We start from the raw sequence: 20787 nt of genomic DNA on the forward strand, positions 1-20787 counted from the left end.
TGTGAGAAGAGACTGGAAATCATCATTTTATCATTTCTAGTGCATAGCCAAATGAATGTAGCAATTAACAGGCTAAAACTTGTCAAAAGCAGACATTTTATGTATCAATTAGTCAAACTAAAAACTACTCACCAAAAGTTATCACAGACATCCCACTAATGACTGAATCTCATATGGCAGGTGAGATATACACTGAGTGGTAGAGATGTAGGTTCCAATTTATGAAATTCTATGTGGAATGACATGTTCCTGTGGAGATATTTGCCTGCACCTGGAAATAAGCACATATTTAACATAATTGTCTGACACTGGGAACTTGGCTTAACTAGTTTCTGCCCATATGCTTATTTGGCTTTGATAGTGCTATTTCCTGAGAGCTCTGGATGATAAAATTTAAAAACAACTTATTAAACAGCTTTTTTTTTCCCCATTCTACCTCTATTAATTATCTCATTTGATAAAAATATTGCATAAAATTAAGATTTGTCATAAAAAGATGATTTAATCTTGTATATCAGCAAATGGTACTAATCGTACAGAACCTATGTCCAATTCTTAATCAGAATATTTATTTTAATAATTTCATTCATCTTCAGGTATTGCTTTATCAACTTATGTCTGAGAGTTACTGCTTCTGATGGATGTAAGAGACTCTCTCTTGCTGACTGACACGAGACCTTCATTCCTTGCTGGTGAGATAAACTCCTCCCTGGAAAGCAATGAGGATGAAGGTGACAAATTATTCTTGGTGGTTTTTATTTTGTTTACTTTTTCCCACTGGAATTCTCTCTCCTTTACAATTGAGACAGCTCCTTTAAGATCTTCAATTTAAATTTTATGATTTCTTACATTCAGGCACAGTAGTAATTTTACTAAATTAAACAGACTCAACTTTGTACCAATAGCACAAAACCACCTTTGGCCTCTGCCTCTCAATTTTATATGTTTTGACACACTATTGTCTAATTATAGCAAATAAGACATTGTGGTAACCTTTCCACTTCAGTAAGTTGTTTGATTGGTATCCTGAAACCATACTTTGAAATTGTAAGTGCAATTGTAAAATTCTTTTTTGTTTGTTAAAGGGCTTTGTAATCATTGCAGTGACAAGACATTTACCAGATTCACTACAGTAGAATTTCCCTCCAGAGTTTTCAAGTTTTTGGATGCACTAGAATTTCCATGAGCAGCTCTTATTTCTTGTGAAAATGAGAGAAGATGTGGAAGTTTCTCTATTCAAACAAAACCTCTGTTAAACAAAAAATGTGATAAAAATCCCTTATGGGTGTTGCTTTATCAGAGCTTTATCAGAGCTTTACAGGAAAAATGGGTGAAAATGTATGAGCTAGGATTTATAAATCTATGAAAACTGTGAAAACATTGCTTCTAACTTAGAGATTGAATATTGTCATTAGCACACAGTATTAAAACAAAGTTGCACTTCTCTAACACTGGCATAAATTTGAGAGAAATTTCTTTGAGAGGCATGCTGTGAACAAGCCAAGAGTTTTCCTTCCGTCCTACTTCAGCAACTGTTTCTTCCCAGTGAAAGTTTGATTTCCTTGGTGCCTACCGTACAGAAGCTAGAGCACTTCCCTAGGAAATTTCTCTTGCAACCTGAAGTTATAGTTGCAAAATTGTATGTTCACAAAAGTAATTTACTGTAATTTTTTGAAGCATAATTAGAACACAAGTTTGAACTTGCCTGCATCTAATTTTTACGTTTTCTGTGCCATTTAAAGCAATTAATTGATGCTGTCAATAATTCTAGTGGAGAGTAATGTTGATCCTTAGACTGTAGCATTCTAAGCTTGTTTTCAGGTTTTAGAATATTTTCCAACTTGTAATGGTGTATTGCAAAGAAAAACAATACAATAAAAATAGTCATTGTAGCCAGCATCAGCAAGTTAGGTTCCAATTTTTCTGGATGTGTCTATTTAATTTTATCCTAGCCAAATTAATTGCTCCTTCAAGCTTCAGATTCTGAGAAATATAAAGAACTACATGTGAATGAGCTCACTGTGATAATGTACATTACCAGGAGACCTGGTCTAGAGTGAGAAAAGTCTGAGCATATGAAAAAAACATAGGCCAGGACTGAAACTCTTAGTAAGAAAACATTTTCATTAGAAATAAAAATATATTCTCATTATCTATTATCTAATTCTCCATTGAAAAATTTAGCCAGTATCTAATTTTAGTGATATCAGTACATCTTCTTATTGCTGTAAATTTGTTGGTATGTCCAAGCATTAAATCCAGATGAAGATTTAGTTGCATACCCTGTGCTCTTCAAATGCTCAGAAATTAATTGTCTGTAATAACCCTCACTTCTTGCATTTCAGAACATGACTGAATTTAGTGCTCAGGAAAGCAGAGTCAAAACCAGCTCTGGCTGGTATCTAAGGCTGGTGCAGGTGTCATGCAAACTTTACCTGCGTGCTGTCCCAGCTTTGACTCACATTGACTGACAAGTTCAAAATAAATGCTAACAAATTAAAAGGAGAATTTGAAATGTTGACAATAGCTAAAGGCAAGGATGATACCATTGCATATGATGACATTATTTACTGCTTTTTGGATATATTTGGTACGAAAGCAAGATAAATGTGTCTGTTTCCAGCTAGATATAAAATGCTTACTCTTCAAAGCAGCTCAAGCTGAGCTGTCCCTCAGAGAACGTCTCTTCACCATTGCTGAATGACCCTGAGATTAGAGGTTGGAGCTTGGTGCAAACAGCACCAAGGCTGTGGATCCAATCCCCCTATAAGACATTCACTTAAGATGTGGATTTGATGATCTTTGTGGGTCCCTTGCAACCTAGATTACAGTAATTTCACGATTACAAGCCACACTGACTATAAGCTGCATCTCCGGGTGTCGACAACATTTCGTTCTTTGTCCATACACAAGCCGCGCCTGATTATAAGCTGCTCTGTTGTTCGCAGCGAGGACCCACGTGGAACAAAGTTGCCAAACAGGAACAGAATGCGGGATCGCGGGGTTTACTGTCTTGGCTTGGGCTGTGTGGGCTCGGCCAATGGGGCCAGGTGGCCCCAGCTCAGCGCTGCCACTTGGTAGGGCTGCTTGGGGCCGGCTGCCGCTGCCCTGCGGTGGCAGGCGGGAATGGAGCCCGCCAGCACCTGTGGCAGCAGGAGGGGAAGGAGCCCCTCAGCTCCTGTGGTGGCAGGCGGAGGCGGGAGCCCCCGCCTCCCCCCACCCCAACACTGCCAGCATGGATCCCATCTCCACCTGCCGCGCAACAGAGTAACCAATTTGGTACAATCACACAATCACGGGTTTTATTGGCAGGTACTCGGCTCGGCACCTTGGTTGCACTTCTGGGGTTGGAAATTTCAGAAAATTTTTCACATATTAGCCACTCCTGAGTGTAAGCCGCATTTCCGGGGTGGGAGCAAAATTTTAGTCAAAATGGTGTGGCTTATAATCGTGAAATTACTGTACTTTGTGATCTGGAAATAAATATTGAATATAATAGACCCCCACCCAAATAGGTTGATCCACTTGCTCCTATGTGGTTCCTGTAAATATTCAGGTTTCCTAAGTAAAAGTAAGTTATTCTGAACTTTAAACAAGGCCTGCTCAAATGAATATTCCAGAAAGATCTACCAAAACAAGTGTCTGTAAGACAACAGGTTCTATTTACAGTAGTCAGACTTATACACAAATTTGGGAAAAACCTTATACTGTGAGTACCCTATTAAATCGGTTAAAGTAAATGTATCGCTTTTACTTCAATGTATTTATCATATTACAACAAACAGTGACAGCATGAGGTCATATGCCATTAAAATTACAACTCTAGAAGTCCAGAATGTGTTTACATAGCTGTAGTTGTGAATTTGAGTTGAAAGCAATGAGGGAACTTAAAGCTATGTAATATGATTTGTTAACTTACTCTGGAATGCAGACAGGTAGCCCCAGTGATGACCATAAAGAGAATGCAGGAAATTTCATTTCCTTGTCAAGGACTGTTCAAAAGTTCTGGGGCAAGTGAGCATTTCAGATGTAGTAGACATAAACCTTTTGCAAAAGAAAATATTTAGTTACCAATCCCAGATGCTCAGGAAAGCCAAGAGGGTTAATGGACTTTTTTGACAGCTACTAATACAAATGTAATCTTTTCTAACTACATATGTCTATAGGAATTTTGGATATCTCCATCCCATGAGTTTATCAAGTAGCTGAATAATGAAATGGTTGCAAGAACTGGTCGTTGTAGTCACAATTAAAACCAGACAGAAGGGGAGAGGTCTCATGCAGGAGAAAGTTAATTCCAAATAGTTTGAGTCACCTGTCTACAAATGAGAGTGATGATATGAAGTATTAATCTAACTTTAGTTTTCTGTGATTGCAACTCAGAAATAATGAGTACCTTCTAAGTAAGCTATAGACATTCTCAATTGTGAATAAGCAAAAGAACAAGTTTAGTTTTCCACTGAATTTTAATCTGCTGAGATTTTTCCCTACTGTTTTCAAATGTTTTTTCCTAAATTTTTGTCCATCCTATTGAGTTAATATATGTATATATTAGAAAACACCAGAAACCACAAATATCTCTTGAAAACAAAGACAAGCTAAAAAGGAAAGGAACCAAAATTTCCTTCTGCCAGTCAAACAGAACTGACATTGTTTCTGTGGGCCTGGGAATATCATTTCCGATTCCCTTGCTGGAGAGCCTTTTCCTTATGAGAATTAAAAAATTTGATCACCCTTATATCTAGTGCCATCCTGCTCCTTTGACAGTCTTAATGAAGAGGCCAGAGAGTAGTGTCATCCCTTCCCACCCAAAAAAACCAATTAATTATTTCTCATTTCACCAGACCTGACTCTCTAGGTTATGTCTGCATGATTGCTGCTGCCGTGGGTTGTACCAATGAACTTTTCTTTAGATCCTAATGCCTATGGGTAGTCCTTGTTACCTAGCTCTTACTCAAGTTGACACCCAAGTCATTTCTACCTCATACTAAGCCTCAAGATTCCAGGAGCTCTGCTTAATTCCATGGTCCCAAAGGGTGATTTAGATTTTCTCTGAAGCTAAATAGAAACTTAGATAAGCAGTTGTCATCATTGCCAGGAAAAGCTATTTTTTTTTTTTCTAAAGAAAGGCAACTTTCTGGTAACACTACAGAAAGAGAACAAAAACCTTAAGAAAGGTTGTAGAAGAGGTTAAGAAGTCTTATAGTGATGTTTAAGTCAAATACAACAAAAGAAAGACACTTTCTTTTTTTGGCTTTCTTTTCTTCTTTCAGCTCTTCCCTCAAGCTGTCATTTGATGGATGAGATACTTCATCAGCAGTTAATACCTGATCACTCAACTGAACTCTTTGACCACTTGTATCTGCCTCAGGTCAGAGATTTCATTTCAGATGTCCCAACACAGTTGCCTAAGTTCATGCTGTCAAAATGGAAATCAGCTGGGTATTATCTTTTGGTTTTGTTTTAAATAGAGGGAAGATTTCTGGTTATCTTTCTGATAGTAAAGTTTAAGCCAGGAAAAATACATCAGATACTTTGTTGTTACTTCTTGTACTTCTGAGAGAAATGTGTATTGGCTTGAGGTCAAAAAGAGATTCTCATTTTTATTGGGTGCTTCTTTTAGTTTGGTTTCCTGAGTATGTTTTACTAGTAATACAAAATCAAGTGTTTTTATTTTCAGTTGAACCAGTGTTTTACCTCAAGTACAAATCACTGATACTAGGAAACTTTCAGAAGACTTTGTTAGATCTTTCTCATGAGTATCAGAAGCCTGGAGATTGGAAAACAACATTAAGAAAAAGAGAAATTGCTGTTAGATTTTAAAATATTTGCTATCTCATGAAAATTAAGCAAATAAGATAAGTTTGTTCCCTTTTTAACAAGCCTTTCATAGACTAGAACAAAAATTGATACAGGCCAACACACTAACTCAGAGCTGAGTTGCTGCAGGATTTTCAGTACAATCTTGAAACACTTCAGTGTAGCAGAAGCAAAAATATTCTAAACCTTTGGAAGCTGGGGGCCATTCCCTCAGATGAGGTGACAGTAATAAACCCACGTCTGGCTTTCAACCCTGACTCAAATAATGAGTAAAACCAAGCAATAGGTCACCTCAAATGCTTTCCAGAGCTAACCCAAGGAGATATGTTGTAAATCTGCAGCAAATGTAGAAAATTTTATTGTTTTATTACTAATGACAGTTTATAAAATGGCATAGTATTGTTATAATAGTACAATATAAGAGTTTATGGTTGAAAGATTGAAAGCAATATCTTCTCATTTTTGACAGTATCACCTAATTCCATTAGAAGTAGATCTATGAGGTTATTTTTATTTGTTGATAACTGCAAAATCAGATTTTTTGGTTGACAAACCTTTTTGAACTTCATAATTAGTCTAAAGTGTTGAATAAATTTTAAGTATGTGCATGCAGTTAAATTGCCATTCTGATATTTTTCTGGGAGAAATTTCATTTACAGATTCAGATAGTTACTACCAGAAATTTAGATTTTTAAGAGTGTCCAAAGTATGCAAATATATAATGTCCTTCTAATTTCACATATCTCAAAGCCAGTCAAACAAAAAAAAGAGGGTTACATCTTCTTAAAAAAATGTTGTGTAGTGTCCCATCAGAACTAGTTTGATGAAAGTTTTGCTTTTTATCATATGTTGAAGAAAGCTGTACTGCTCATAGGAAACAATTTCATGCAGAATACTGAAAATCTCATGATGTTTTCATTCAGTTTGTGTTAGGCCTGTAAATACTGAAGATTGGCAGATAGTTGAATGCCATGCCTTGATCATCCATAATTTTCTGTGTTATAAGGGACACACACACACACACACACACACACACACACACACATATATATATAAAATATGAAAGCAGTATCTGATGATTTTGCTTAAGAAAACTCAACTTGATTGCCATATCATTCTTGACTCAGTAGAATTTTCCACAACTGTTGTGGTTTTGAAATAGTTTTCCCCCATTTAGTACTCCCACTAAAAAGACCAAGAGCCACTCCTCTTCCCTCCTGAATGAGAGGCATAAAAGACAAAGATCTTTATATTTCTTTCCATTTTCTGGAAAGAGGAATGGCTTAATGTCTTAGTTTACAATGTAAGATGTACCCAGAAGTATGTATTCTATCACCATCTTCATAAATTTTTAAAACCAGATGGGGCAGTGTTCTTTATCTCTTCCATGACCCATCCTTCCCCCAGGGAGGTATTTTCTGTTAATGGGCCATTGAGTCCCACTGTATGACTGATAAAATTATATCATCCCATTGTGAGATGCTCCACCCAGGGGGAGGAGCCAAGAATTCCCACCTGGATATAATCTGAGATTTGGAGCACCAAGACAGCCTTTTTCCACTGAATTCCCAGAGGATAAGAACTCCTCATTGGACCACCACTGGAGGAAGACCAAACCCTTCTACAGGATCACTGCTTCAACAGAACACATCTATCACTTCAAGAGGACTGCCTTCACCATTTAATTGGACTATACCAACACCCTGACCAACAGGATGTCAGGTTGTATTCTGACTCTGTCAGTGTTTTTGTACTACTGCGTTTTATTTTAATTTTCCTATTAAATTGTATTTCTGACTTGGGATCTCCCACTGGTTTACTTTTAAACTCGTAAACAAAAGAAAAAAGTAAGAACAACAATATTTATAACAAAAGGTATAAGACAAAGAAATTATTTACATAAAAAATAAAACATCACCAGATTGTTTAGCCTGACTCGCTTCTCACCAGAAGGAATGCTCTTCTTCACAGAAATGAGAGTGTCTTTGCCCTGCCCCAACAATGATGTGGGGTGGTATCAAATTGGGACATGGCCACACCCTCTCCTGCTGACCTGTGCATTAAAACCAGGGCAATAATATTTTGTATTATTCTAGTTATATGGGCATTTTCTATAAAATATTCTAAAATATTTTAAAGGAAGGCAGAATATGTACTGCAAATAACTTACAGAAAAATGCTTAAGATCTTGAACTCAGTCTTTTTTTCTTATCAGAAATATATGTCTTCCATAGTCTGGCACCGCTAGTGACATGCAGATGGGAAAGAGGCTGTCAAGCTCAGTAAGCAAAATGTAAATTTTGCTGCAACTATGCCAATAACTTTTCACAGTTACTTGAAAAGCATATTCAAAGGTTACTATGAATCAAAAGGAGGAAGATATTGTGAGATGACATTGTACATAAGTGGCGTATATAAAAATGTGCCACATAAGAAAAAAAACAAAACAATTTGAAGGTCTACCATTTTTGTATGGTTTCAATGCTATTTCCCACTGATCACTCTATGAAACACCCATAAAATCGAAACAGAAATCTGACCTACCACTACTAAAAATAACACATAATGAGCTGTTAAACATCAAAGTAAAACTGGAACTACATAGGAAGATAGCATGTTCTTTTTTATCTTCATTATTTTAACCTTATGTTTCAGAGAACATTGGACAGTATTCAAGTTAGTAAATACTTAAATAAATTTTTATTTCTTATTCAGTGCTTTTACAGTCCTGTTTTAAATGATAAACTGGTCGGAAAAAATCTGTTTGTATCCTGTTTTCTATGGTATGTTTCTCAAGCATGTTTTGACATTTTTACAATTGCTCTCCTTATAAATGTTAGGATTGATCAATACACACTGTTGAACTGAAAGGCAAAAATAAAAATAAAATAACTTTCAGGATATGAGTTTAAAAGCTTGTGATTGCAATCATGAAGAAATGTCTAAGATTGTACATACAAAGAATTTTATACAAGTGAAAATATTCACCACAGAATTTTAAAGTGGTGGACTGAAAATATAGTTCCTTAGTTCAAGGTATTTTATTTGAAGATGCAATTTATATCCACTGTTGCACTCAAATAAATTTCAAAAAATGAAAGATGAATTGAAAAATATTAAACCATGCTCAAAAACAAGGTTTGCGCGCAATTCTTTTCTAAACACTTTCTAAGGACTTATTCGCTTAAGACTAAACGCCAAGAATTTTTTTTTTTTTTTGCCTTATCCCATTGAAAATAAATACTTAACATAGAGTATGCAGTTTAGCCAGATAAAGCACAACCAAGGGAATGGTATGAAATAATTCTTCTTAAAAAAAACAACCCTTCAGTTAAGATTTTGACCCTAATCCTATCCTCATTAAAACCAGTGGCAAATATCCCGTTGTTTTTAATATAAAAATACTAACAGCTTTATGACAGTCTGATGATACTGGAAAAGGAAGTTCTCTCCTTGGAATCTCTCTAATATATAAGTATTAGATAAATGGATAAAATGGAAGATACATGCATAAAACTTTTTGAGGATGCACAACAATCTTCTTGGTTCCCAGTGGGAAAAAAAAATTAAAAAGTCATATCTGGTATGGGCTGAAAGTGTTTTCCCAGCAGTGGAATGAAGACTTAGAGAAGGTGAAAGATCTTGGGGTCCTTTTTATCCAAGTGAAATGAAACTAACTCTTCAGTAACAAAAACAACCTACATAATCAAAGACTGGATGACAATAAGGTGCCTTTGATGTCAAACAGCAGAAAATTTCCTGGTATTTAACTTATTTTTAAAATATCCTAAAGTGTGGCAATAGAACTAAAACCCCAGGTAATTCAAAGACAGATGGATGTAGGCCAAAGGAACTGACAGATTACTCTCTTTTATCTCCGGCTGAAAGAGGATGGGCATGGCCAAGCCTGTGCCCACCCTGCTCTCTGCTAACCTGGCACAACCAGTTCTGGCCAGGTAGCCATCCAGCAGCGTCTGGCTGCTCTGTTCCCAGTGTTTCAGCTGGAAAACTTGAACTGGATTTAACAGCTCATTTGTGCAACCTCTGGGTTTGCAGCAGAGAGCTGGGTCACATCTGGGTGATGCTGACCATGGTCAAACTGAGTGGCACCCACCCGAGCAGGGCATGCCCTTTGCCTCCCACGACACCCAATGGCAGCTGGAGCAAACTGAATAATCTTGCTTTATGAATATAACAAAGGAATGCAAAGAGGAAGAAAGGAAACAGACCAATAACTTTTGTTTTTTTCTTGGACCATGGATGATCTTAACAAAAAATCTTAACTCATATAACTAAAGTGTAACATAAAGACATGGTTTTGGAATAATTTCTTGTGAAGACAAAGTAAGTATTTTAATTTCAATTTTTAGATGAATTTACATTCAAAATATGCTGTTAGGAAAAGGAAACATTTCCTACTCTGTTTTAAAGTGTTGATGAGTTATTGCTTTGGTACAGATGAAACAAAATCCTTTGGACTACTTTGGGGATAATTTTGGACTACGTTGGGGATCCTCTTGAAAACTGCCTTTATTGTACAGCAAAGCTTGTGAAAATATTTCAGCTTGACCTTCTCCATGAAAATGATAATGTCTAAATCTACACTTCTGGCCAAGGAAGAGAATGTTATAAATTATCTCTGCCAATGTGACTTGAAAACTGAAATGTCCAGACATGAGTCTGTACATGTTGTCTAATCCCTGAGTTTATAGCATTAGTCTTAGCTGGTAATAAAAAAGTTGTCTAATACCCTTCTTGACTGATCTAGTCCTTGTGGTAAATTACACAGATATGAGGTTACACACAAAATCTTCTCACTGTCATCATAAATCAAGTACACTGAAATGGATTGGGAAGTAGGTAACATGAGCTTTTTTACTGCCACTTAATTCTGATTATATTTAATTCAGAAGTTCTACATGTCTTGAACAGGCTTAATAAAAGATGCTGATCTCTGTGATCATTTGAGACCAACAATTTTATTTTTATTGTAGATAGACAATAGAACAAATAGAAAAATAAATGAAAGGAGTGACTTTTATCAAGGAGCTTGCAGTGGGGTGTGTGTGTGTGTGTGTATATATATATGTATATATATATGTTTAACCACATTAAGGAATTTATTTTAATTATTTAACTGAAATAAATAAAATTCTAAAAAAAAATAATGAGCTGTTTGTCAGAGCTGGATAAGGTGACATTGTCAGTTTAAAAAGTACAGTTTTTGTAAAGCTGTTGCTAATGAAACTCTAAAAAATTTAAACTGATGTTCGCCAGCCTTTTTAAACTATATATTTACCCTTTTTGCATGGATTTTTTTAGACACTGAAATGTATTTTTTGTTATTATCTTGGAACTTTCTGGTTTGCATTCACAGACTTGGGATATGCCGTTACACATAGGAAGTTGTCAACATGAGCCACCCATATCACAGTTGACAGAAACTCCCTAGAGCCCATTAATCCACTTTGATAACCACTGCTGTTTCAGTTATTACTATTATATCAAATTCAACTTGTTCACAAGGGTAAATCAAGCAAGTTTTAATCATTCCATTGAAATTACTTGGTGTCTCTGACAAAATCAATGGTAAAGGTGTAAGGGTAATTTTTTCAGTGTGCCAGAGACTTCCAGTAAAGATGGAGGAAAAGGGGCCACTGAAGTCAATAAGCCCTGAATTAGAACCTTTGAATTTGATTTGTCTCTTATCCCAAGGGTAAAATAAGAGTACTCCAAAATAAATAACTGAAAGTCATCTTTTAAAATAGAATAAAGGGTCAGAACAAATTATCTTTGGTTCTCCTGCAATGAGTATAACATTTATTCGAAACTCTAATGTAGGAATCAAGATTAACAAACAAAAATTCTGCCTTGCTTGTCTTAAGATGTGAACAGACGTGTGTAACCATGGTGATCTCCTTCATGCTAGCTCTTTTTGTCTTAGTTAGTCTAAAATTTCTTGGTCTTATGACAGAACTTTTGACTCTTTGTAGGCAAAAGAGAAAGGGGCACCAAAAATGCAGATGTCTGGAACTTCCTTGTATTTTCTTATTTCTGTTGCTTTCCAGACAAATGTTGCTGTGCTCTTAAGAAAATAAATAAAGCTCTAAGGCTGAAGGAAATAAGAAATAAAAAAGATCTAACCACTCACCTGCATATTAGTCGTCTCCTCTCATCTGCCATTACATACAAAGTATAATTCAAGTCAGCAAACTGTGGTGACAGCAGATCCAGCGTGGGTGGTGAATGGGAGCAGGTTCTCCTGCCCTCTCCTTCAGTGCAGGCAGTGGCTGGTCCATGTACAGCTGCAAAATAGAGATCTGCCACAGGCTGTCCATTCCAGCCTCCTCCTGGGGTACTGCAGAGGAAGGATGTTTCTTCAGACTTCCCTTCTCCACTGGTCCCCTTCAGACTATGGAGGATAAGCAAGTCCTTTATGCTCACATCAACTCAGCATTTCCAGGGTGTTTAGACTGATGGAGCTGAGATTTATGTGGAAGGGCAAACACCTTGGTCTGGGGAGGCTGACGTCACATACCAGAGATGTAGAAACTCAGCCTGGGCAGTGGGGGTTGTGAGCAGTAGAGGAAGCATCTGAAGGGTTTGGACATGGGTTTGGAAAGGGAGATGCAGATCTGGGGCGGTGCACATTTGGGGGACACTTTGTGCCTTGCAGAGCAAGCTTTGAGCCTGCCAGTTAGTTCACATGAGTATGCTGGTAGGGTTGAAGTTAGGGAGGTGGCACCTAAGTGGTAAACTCCATCTGCAGTACCCTTGTATACACAGAAATAGTTTGAGACAATTCTTGCAACTCAACCCTTCTCGTGCATTTCCCCTGCTTTTGCCTGCACAGCTCAAGGCCTGACAGAAGCATCTGCCATACTGCCAGTAGCCTCAAATAGAGACATTTAATTTATATGAACATCTTAAAACAACAGAAGGCTTTTAAATTTAAAAAAATATTAAATCCAGCTGCATGCCAGGAAAAATTGCATGGGGCTTACGGTCAACATAGATTTTTAGTATATGAGCAGTCCTAATGACAGAAATAATAATGTCAGCAAGAGGTCAAAAAATGGTGACTTGTTATTTATATAGACATTCATATAATTAACATGAGAAGTTACTTGTGTTCAGAGAATAATTAGAAATACATATTTGAAATTTTTCTCCCAGAAAATACCTATGTAAGGAGGGATTGGATCTTGAATTTTTTCAGCTATCCATCTCAGAACACTCAGTCTTCCTTATCTTTTAGGGGCTTGGACTTCACATGAATTTTCTGATGTTTGTGTGTTTAACCATTGAGAAACCTTACACTGAATATTAAGATAGAAGACAAAGGGGTCCATCTATTGCTTAAGACATCAATTCTGAATGATATTTCTGTGTCTTTCATATCCTTTCTCCAATGCAATGATGACTGAGCTCTCACCCAATAGAAATGCCTTGATTGGTCTTAGATCAAGCACTCTAGAAGTGAAAATAAAAAACTAAATACTTGTATTTTGGCCAGTGTGGTTTATTCTGTTTATGTCAATTTTTGTGTGAAATATGTGTCCAGATACATAATTTCTCTGCTGGCTGAACATGCTTTTCAGTATTCTGTATTATGTACACTTGTTTGCTATATTTCCACATGTGTATATACTTCTGTATCATTACTGATAAACTCTATTTGACAGTCACATGAAAATGATTCCCTGATTCTGTTCTGTTGTCTGTGTAGTTTTTTTTATTAAAATGACACCAATTTTTTTGTTGTCTGCAAACTTCCCATGTGATTTTTATACCACTCTTGATTTCTTGTTTCCTAGATATTCAATGTTAACCAATGTGAGTTTAACTTTACTAAAGAAGAATGTGTAAGAAGACTCTGAGTCAGAACAGATCCAGGTAAGTGAGTTCACTCCTCAGCCCTAAAACTTCTGAGTCTCTAACTGCACTGGGAAATGTCCTACAAATTCTTACTTTTTCAATGTTTTTATTTTCTTTTGCACCCATACGTATTAGAGGCTTCTCTCTTGAAAATTAAAGATGACATAATTATGTAAAAAAATGTAAAATAACTATCTTGTTTCCAATATTTTGCTTGTGTTTATCCCAATTCTTGGACAACATTGCTTTACTCCCAGGGAACCAACAAAAGAGGGAGACCACTTAGTCATATATTTCAGCTTGTGTTTCCTGAAGGAGATCAAGGGAACAGATTGTGGAATTAGGAGAAAGGCACTTGCTATGAACCACACTGCTAAAAATACAGGAAATTATATTAAATCATTTTGGGGCTCAGTTAAAAGTGGAATTTTTTACTCCTCTCTGGCTATAGTACAGGCATATGAAACAGCAACCACTACTTTCAGAACAAAGTTCCCTGAATTCAAATAACCTCTTCAAATCCAGAGCTTGTACTGGGTGAAGATTACAAATTACTGTTAAACAGATGTGACAAAATTGAATAATATCCACTGCTCTAGTGAATAATATTGATGAGGAAAAGCTAGGATATCAGTTCCAGAAAATGCTAAAAAATGCTTCAGAAGTATAGAATTAAATTTAAAGTAAAACTCAGCATTTTGCTGTTGACACTTCTGTTAAAATTTAGAAGCTGAGGGTCTAGAGTCTAGCATCTGGCCATCTACAGACAGGAGTACAAAAGGTACAGTAATTTCACGAATACAAGCCGCACCAATTTGACCAAAATTTTGGTGGAAACCCGGAAGTGCGGCTAATATTCCGGGGCGGCTAATCTATTAACAAAATTCTAAAAGCTGCCAACACGGAAGTGAGAGCCCGCGGCAGCCCCAAGCCAAACTGGAGCCCGGTCGGCCCCGGCAGAGGTGGGAAAGCCTGGCAGAGGCGGGGCCAGCAGTGTGGGGGGCGGGCGGCAGAGCCTGAGCCAGCAGGGCGGGGCAGGGAGGGCGGCAGAGCCTGAGCCAGCATGGCGGGGGAACCCAGGAGAACTGGGGCTAACAGTGCAGGGGAGCATGGCAGAAGCAGGAAGGCCGGCGGGTGGGGCTACCTGGCAGCGGGGGAAGCCCAGCAGAATCGGGGCCAGCAGCGTGGGGGAGCCCGGCGGTGCGGGGGCCTGCAGTGCCGGCCAGGGCGAGGAAACGCAGCGGCGATGCAGACGGGAGGGGGCGGCCAGCGAGCCTGGCAGCGGCGGCGGCAGCCCTGCCGGCGGGGTGAGCGAAAGCGGCGCTCGCGAAAGCGGCGCTCGGCGAGCGAAAGCGGCGCTCGCGAAAGCGGCGCTCGGCGAGCGAAAGCGCCGCTCGCGAAAGCGCCGCGGGGCGGGCGCGGCGCGGGGCGGGCGCGGCGCTCGCGAGGCGCGGCGCTCGCGAGGCGCGGCGCAGGGCGAGCGAAAGCGGCAGCGGGGCAAGCGAAAGCGGCAGCGGGGCGGTGCTGACGGGAGAGGGGGGCCAGCGAGCCCGGCGGCGGCGGCAGCACCACCCGGCCAGCCCCGCCGAGCCGTGGCGCTGAGCTGGGCCACCCGGCCCCGTCGGCAACCATGAGCGGGCCGAGCCTGCCTGGCCCCGCCCCGAGCCAGTAAAGCCCGCTATGCCGCGATCCTGTTACTAATTGGCCAATTTGTGAAAGCTGCGCACGGATTCTCGCGACGAACGAAAGTGCGGCTAATATTCGGGGTGCGGCTTATCTATTGACAAAGACAGCAACATTGTCGAGGCACCGGGGGTGCGGCTTATAATCCGTGCGGCTTGTATTTGTGAAACTACTGTATGTGTTTGACTAATGATGTCTGGTGTCCCAATATCTGTGAAAACAAGGCTTTTGGAAGTGTTAACAATTTTAACCACTGATTTCTTTACAGAAGTGCTTTTCTCTATTTTTTATTTTCCTGTTTGGTGTCTTTTCTGAAAACATTCCATTTAATTACCAGTCTATCCTGGTGGTGGAGTTGGCAAGCTGCTCTCCATGATATTGGAAAAGTCATGGCAATCAAGTGATGTTCCAGGTGACTAAAAAATGGGAAACATTGTACCCATCTTTAAAAAAGAAAAAAAACAATAGAAAGGTTGACTGTGGGAGCTACTGACATGTCAACCTCACCTCTGTGCCTGGGAACATCATGGAACAGATACTTCTAGAAGCTTTGCTAAGGCACATGGAGAACAGGGCTGTGTTTAAAGACAGCCAGTATGGTTTTGCCAAAAAATTTGAGTTTGTTGGTCAGAGGGTGAAGAAGTTTCATTAGGTGAGAAAATTATGTTGTTCTACTTATAATGTATCACTATTTTCCCCTTCATTGTCAATGTAATTATTGGGCACTAAGAGGTCAGAAAACATGCACAATATGAGAAGTATTTATTGTCTGGCAATTACAGTAAATTCACGAATACAAGCCGCACTGAGTATAAGCTGCATCTCTGGGTGTTGGCAAATATTTCGGTATTTGTCCATAGATAAGCCGCACACGAATATAAGCCGCTCTGTCGTTCGCAGTGAGGACCCGCGTGCAATTAGTAACAGAACCGCGGGAGGGCGGGGTTTACTGGCTGAGCTAAGGCTGTGCAGGCTCGGCCCGCTAGGGGCCGCTGACGGGGCCAGGTGGCCCAGCCCGGTGCTGCCGCTCGGGGGCGGCTGCCGCTGCCACTGGGCTCCGTTACCCTGGGTCGGCGCTGCCCCGCGGTGGCAGGCAGGGACGGAGCTTCCTCCGCTCCTACAGCAGCGGCGGCGGGCGGGGACGGAGTTTTCCCGCACCCGTGGCGCCGGCGGCGGGCGCGGACAAAGCACCCCGCCTCCTCCCCGGGCCGCGGCAATGGCTGCGCGGGGCTCCCGTAGGCTCCCCGAGACGCGGCAATGGTGGCGTGCACTTCCCCCCCCTCCCTGGGCCACAGCAATGGCGGCGCCCCCCCCCGTCAGCTCCCCGGGCCGCGGCAATGGCGGCGCCCCCCCCCCCCCGTCCTCCCCGGGCTGCGGCAATGGCGGCGCCCCCCCCCCCCCCCCCTCCCCTGGGCTGTGGCAGAGGAGGAAAGAGAGCTCTCCTGCCTCTCTCCCCGCCCCCCGTGCTGCCTGCAGGGAGCCAGGGCAACACAGTAACACTGTAACAATTGCGAAGTGCCGGCTTTTACTGGCAGGTGCTTGGCTCGGCACTCTGGCTGGCATGTCTGGGGTTGTAAATGTCAGAAAATTATTCACATATTAGCCGCCCCCGACTATTAGCCGCACTTCCGGGTTTCCACCAAAATTTTTGTCAAATTGCTGCGGCTTGTATTCGTGAAATTACTGTAATTAATTTGACAGGGCATAATTTTTTTCCTGCTTTTTCATTGCAATGATTTTTCCTTGGTAATTAAAAAAACCCGTAACTTTCTATTTTGGTTGTACTGAAGATGATTATGCTCTAGCAGAAGCAGTGTTAGGAATAAAAGTCTTTGGCTGATGTTGCAAATACATCACTGGCAAAAAATTCTAAGAGGAGGTGTTGATACATGTGTCACTATTTGGCCTTCTTTCCAACACCTGTCCAGAGATTAAGTGGAATGCAGTTTGTGCTTTGTCACTTACACTACAGATGACTTTGGCCTTCAAGTGTAACTCAATAACCTTAAAATACACAGTAGATAAACACTAAATACCAGGCTATCAGCAATTTTATTCCTAAATTTATTATGAGATGACAGGATGTCAATACGATAATCAAACCATCACTAAGGCTGGTTGTTTTATTTCCAAAGTAACAACTGGATGCAATTAAAAGCTATGATTTTCTCTTCTGTCATGTCTGTTCCATTTTTTAGGTCTCAGCTGAGTAATAGTGCTTCTCACACCTCATCTCCTAGGTAGCTATTAGAAGTATGCCACTTTCAATTGCCAGATGTTCCTGTCATCAGCCTGACCCTTCAAGAAAATTTAAACCAAAAGTTGTCTCTTGTGATTTCTTCATTTTCCTGTACAGTAGAAATGAGAGTGAGAGTGATGAGTGGTTTATGGATCAGAACATATGAAGGATGCCAATTTATAACTACTACTTTCATTTGAAATTTGTTGCCTGTCCTGGAGTTGTTAGGTATGCCTCAATAATTTCCCAAAATTACACATGGATAAATCTAAATTCTGCTTCACCTCAGACTCTATCTGAAGGGTTCATATTTTAGCACAGACATCCAGCCCAGGGTCCTTTGTTGTCAGGGCTCCTTATCCTGTCAGAAAAGAAGGCAAGTGCAATTACAGGGTGCTCCAGTCAGCAGACCAACATACTGCTCCTATTATGAGATGTTTCGGAGCACCAATCTTTGCATTACAAACTTTTACCAGTGGAGTAGGCTCCCCATGGAAGTGACAGAATCACAGTCCCTGGAAGTTTTCAAGAGTCATTTGGAGGTAGCTGTTGGGTATTCTGTTTAGTGGTGAACACCTTGCTAGGTTAACAGGTGGATTCAATAATCTCAGGTGCCTTTTCCAAACTTAATGATGATGCCATGAGTCTAAGTTGTGTAGAATTAACTGAGGTTAAAATCTAGCCCAGTCTTCTGTTCAGCTGAGTGTTAATAAGGTAAAAAAACCAACAATCAATGATAACCTGAAAGTTCATTCATGTTATCCAGAGCCTCCCTGTTTCCCTCTCCCTCTTTTCCTAGCTACAATCTACTCTCCTAGCCTAGTAGGCAAATGCCTTATATGTATGTATATTTGTGTGCATGTATAAACTGCTGTTTCCATGGTTTTAGTGAATAGTGTCCCTGCCCATGGCTGGGAGGTTGGAACTAGATAATATCTAAAGTCTTGTCAATCCAAGCTGTTCCATGATTGTGTGTAGACCCTTTGAAATCAGCAGGCAGCCTGTCCTTAACTGTGATATGTCTTTGGTCAGAACTCACTTGCAATGTTCTCATTGTTCTAAATAAGGAAACATTTCATTTTAGTTACCGATTCAGGTTTCTAGGGTCTCATTCACCAAACTGGTACATTGTATTGCTTCCCAGAGGGAATTTTGTGATGATGTTATGAGATTTGCAATCCTTTTTCTTGTCTAGCACTGAATAAATTAGCAGCTTTGGTTCATTAGACACTCTGGTGGTTCAGTTCTGCTTTCTCCATACTCCAGGCTGCAGCTCTCAGACATGTTAATACCCCGCATTAATTGGGATAGTTCACTTCACTGCAAATTCCATTTGATAGCTCTCTCAGAAGAACATGTGCTACCAGGTATCTTAAAATATAGTCATAAAAATACCCTTTAGTGTCTCAGAAGCATAAAATAGGTCTGAAAAAAATATTTGGAAAAGAGGAAATTTAAAAGGTGACTTAGTTTGTGACATTTATACTGGATTTTGGAGTCAAGCTTTAAGAAGTTAGCTTATCTCATGGATTATCATAGACCAGGACTGGACATAGCCCAGAAATTTGGCCAACTTCCATAACTATCAGAAATCTTGTAATATTTTTAGGGGAAGTTACAAGAAAAGAGATATTGCCTCCCTTTATCTGCATGGCTTCACTCTTTGCCGTACAGATAAACATACAGACATTTTGATTTCAGAAGATTTTAGTGCTAGAAAAAGCAGTTCCACTGAAATGTATTGCAAATCTTTATGGATAATATTGATTTTAAACATTTTATAGGTCAGAATAGGTATGCTGGACTCGGGAGCAAACCTTCTGTGTGATATGGGTCTTAATATAGATGTGATAATCAAAAAATATATATGGTGCTCAAAATAACCAAACATACTTTTAAAATTCTTATTTTCTGGTACAACTACAAACAATAATGCAAATATTTGTAATTCAGCACGTGACTTAGAAAAAGTCACATCAAAAGATAGTAAGAATCCTCCAGGTTATATGTTTTAGTAGCCCAGAACTCAACATGTGATTATCTTTATTCTTAATTCTAAAATTAAGTACAAGGTAAAGAGGCTTTGCATGGTAATTTTACTTGCAGATAAGCACAGATACATGCTTTGTTTACACCGATAAGTAAAAGGTCACATAAAACCATTCCCTGTCTGGAAGAATTAAGTAATCTTAAGAAGTGAGGAATTGTTTTTGGAGGTTAAAAATACTCCTGCTTGTTCTTGACATGAAAAAAGAAAGAAAGGTAGTAGCCTAATGCTGAAGTTCTTGTGAGGGATGGGGTCCAAGACATTTGGCTAGATCCACCACTGCCACTTCTCTATACCTACACTCAATGATAGATTTGATAATGGTAAAATATGCATAGCAATTGTAGGTTGCTTTGTGTGACACTCCTGTACCTAGGTTTATAAAATTATAGACATATAAACAAACACTGAGTGTATTTTATGTCCTTGAATTAGAGGCCTGGAAGAATCAACAAATATTGTAACATAACAGGTATGCATATGTGATGTAGAGATAAAAGGATGTTTTACATCCTGGTGTTTAATGTCATATCAGTGATTATGATTATTTGCATGCTTAAAATCTTGAAAGATTTTCAGACTAAAAGCATGAAAATTTTCCTTTTCTCACCAACACTGAACATAAACATTTAAAAAATGTTTACTTAGGTGTGTCAGTATATAATAAATGAACAGAAATGAATGAGCAATTTGTCAACTCATTACAAGAGTTCCTGTATTTGTGTGAAAGTGCTGATATTCCTTCCATAAAGGGAGCAAAAAAGGAACTCTTGGATTTTTTTTAGCAAAAGGAAAAGGGTGAGTTGAGTAGGTGTTCAAATAGAGTAGGGGTGAGACACAGAGAATTAACTCCTCATGGAACACAGTGGACATAAGAAAGGGTTTGGGCTATAGAAAGAGTAGTGGATATTGTATTGTATGTAGAATTTCATTATTTTCTTTCCTTACTATATTTATTTACTGTCTGATTATTGCCTTCAGGACACCTAGCATATTGTGTGCAAAAAAGAGTAGGTGGAATTTTTGAAATAAATTTATATAAATATAAAAAGTGCTCAAGACTGCAAAACTGGACATTTTGCTTTTCTCAGAAAGGGACCTCCATAAAACCTCAGAAACC

Source organism: Catharus ustulatus, chromosome 1 (assembly GCF_009819885.2).
Source record: "Catharus ustulatus isolate bCatUst1 chromosome 1, bCatUst1.pri.v2, whole genome shotgun sequence".
NCBI classification, from domain to species: domain Eukaryota; kingdom Metazoa; phylum Chordata; class Aves; order Passeriformes; family Turdidae; genus Catharus; species Catharus ustulatus.